The sequence below is a fragment of the Poecilia formosa genome, unplaced genomic scaffold (genome assembly GCF_000485575.1).
Source record: "Poecilia formosa unplaced genomic scaffold, Poecilia_formosa-5.1.2 Scaffold541, whole genome shotgun sequence".
NCBI lineage: Eukaryota > Metazoa > Chordata > Actinopteri > Cyprinodontiformes > Poeciliidae > Poecilia > Poecilia formosa.
Genome location: NW_006800480.1, coordinates 88942 through 91330, shown reverse-complemented (window position 1 = coordinate 91330; position 2389 = coordinate 88942). Strand labels below are relative to the sequence as shown.

Below are 2389 nucleotides of genomic sequence, written 5' to 3'. Positions count from 1 at the left end.
CTCACACCCACACACCCACACACACACACACACACACCCACTCACACCCACACACACACACACACACACACACACACACGCACACACACACACACACACACACACACACACGCACACGCTGTTAAATTACACTTCATCATGGCGACATAATGCGCGTTGCTGGAGTTTTTTTTTTTTAACCATTTTCACCGACAAATAGTTTTTCTTATTTTGCAGGTTCCTTCATTTAAAAGCAGTGCGCGTTTATTTCTTTTGTTATATTTGTTTTTAAGTCTTGCTTATTCTGTAGATTTATAATAGGAGTTTATGGGACCGTATGTTCTTCGATACGGTGAAATAGAAGAAAATAGGTACGTTTTTAATACGTTTTGAGTCGTTACATGTGGAGAACCATTTCAGCCACAATTAGCATATGATTGACTTCTTTATTTAATCACTTTTGCAATAATTGCTCTCTCTCTCTCTCTACACACACATATATATACTGTAAAAAAAGTTACTGTAGAATATACAGTAACTTACTGGCAGCAGGGTTACGGTAACTTTACAGTAACCTTAGTGTAATTTATTTTACAGTAGCTTTGCTGGAATTCTATTGCAAGGTTACTGTAATTTTGTTACAATTTTACTGTAGTTTTATTGCAGTTTTACTGTAATTTGATTTATGTTACTGTAATTTCTTTAAAATACCACAGTGATTATATAACATGGTTACTGTGATTTCATCACATGTCTCTCATAATAAAATCACAACAGTCCTGTAGTAGAATTACAAAAAGTTGTCATTTTACAGTAGTTCATGAAACTGCATACTTTAAAAGTTTAAATGTGAACTTGCAACAGCAATTTGCTTCTTACATAGAAATCAAAGTATTGCAACCAAAGTGAAAATACTCTGATCTAAAAACAAAACTGATACATTTACCCTCATGGTAACATTACATTGAATACAATGAATTAAATAATCTTTACTAAAACAAAAGTTCCCAGATGTCAGTTTCCAAGCAAACTGCATGTCAAAGTCATAAAACAATGCTTTACCAGCTTTTCATGTAAAACTTGCAGCCAAAATTTTAAATGTTTGTCGTTTTCTTCCTTCGAAGGAAGGAAGGGATCCAGCAATGTCAAATACTGAAATTACATATTTTTCAAAACTTTATTGGAACCCCAACAGCACATCTTAAACATTTGGGCAAGTTTAAGACTTAGTGAACAACCAAGCAAAACCAACATGGATGAGTTCTGAGTTGGACTCAGTCCTGAACTTCTCCAGAAATCATCAAAGGGTTGCTAGAAGATAAAGAAAGAAAAACATGTTTTAATACACGAGATTAACGGCACATTAAATTGGATTTATGTCGGTAAAAGACAGACAGGGAGAAAGATGGAGTAAGAGAACTGATTGTGTGTAAATGTGTAATTTTACCATTTTAAAAGTTCCACTGGTAGTCCATGAAGGAGGAGAATGGAGACACACGGGTTCATTGCTGTGTTTTGCTTAAGTCATCCTATTGTTTTTGATGTTACCTTTCCTTTTGCAGCTTTTGTTCTTCTTTCTGGGTTGAGGCCTATGAATCGCCTAGAAACAGATGGGAGACTGTTTAAAATTATCCTTTTGTTTTTTCAGTACATATTACATTTTTAGATTAGATGACTGTGATCTACCAAAGGCATTACTGAAATAGTTCTCATAGTTCTCACTCACCTATGAAAAAATACTTTAGGTGGCAAAAGGTGCTGCTGGGCCCGCTTGTGCCCTTGATGCTGTTTCCTGAAAACAATGCTCAGTGATATTAGTTTTAATTTTAACTTAATACTCAGGTACAGAGAGACATTTCCATAGACAGATACATTCCTCTGTCTCTATCCATATACTATGTTTGCAGACAGAGACACCTTCTGTGCCTCCATCTGTAGACCTAAGGATGGCAGATACAGTGAGGTGGCAATATCTCACAATGTTTTCCATCCATCCGTTTATAGACAGAAGGATGGAAGTTACAGTGAGACACAGACAGTTGGAGTATCTGGGGCGGTGAGAGGGGTGAGGGGTCAGTCTTGTCACCTCCCACGAGATGCCACCCTGGGCGGTTACCCATGTCACCCATAGCAGAATCTGGCACTGGCTGATTAATCACAATTAATCACTATGCCTAATTTTTTTAAGCTTGAAATATAAATATGCACACAGCTGTGCAAACCCCGTTGCTGCATGCCAACAATTTAAAATCCAAGCAATTATCTTGCATTTGTAGTCTCCCATATTCAATAGCAACTAAGAGAAAATCTACTACACATGCACACAAATGGTACCAAACTTGTTCAGTAGCCAACTAAGAACTATTTGATTAGATCTATTTATTTTCTAGTTCTTGGATGCCCAACCCTT

General features: G+C 36.6%; 1 long non-coding RNA gene across 1 annotated transcript; it reads right to left on the bottom strand.

Moving 5' to 3' along the window:
* Window positions 1–1133: 1133 nt before the first annotated feature.
* LOC107834177 (uncharacterized) lies at window positions 1134–1488 on the bottom strand. Its single transcript, XR_001659959.1, has 2 exons — window positions 1427–1488; window positions 1134–1290 (listed from the first exon to the last, which is right to left on the bottom strand). It is a non-coding gene; the product is annotated as an uncharacterized LOC107834177 (long non-coding RNA).
* Window positions 1489–2389: the final 901 nt, after the last annotated feature.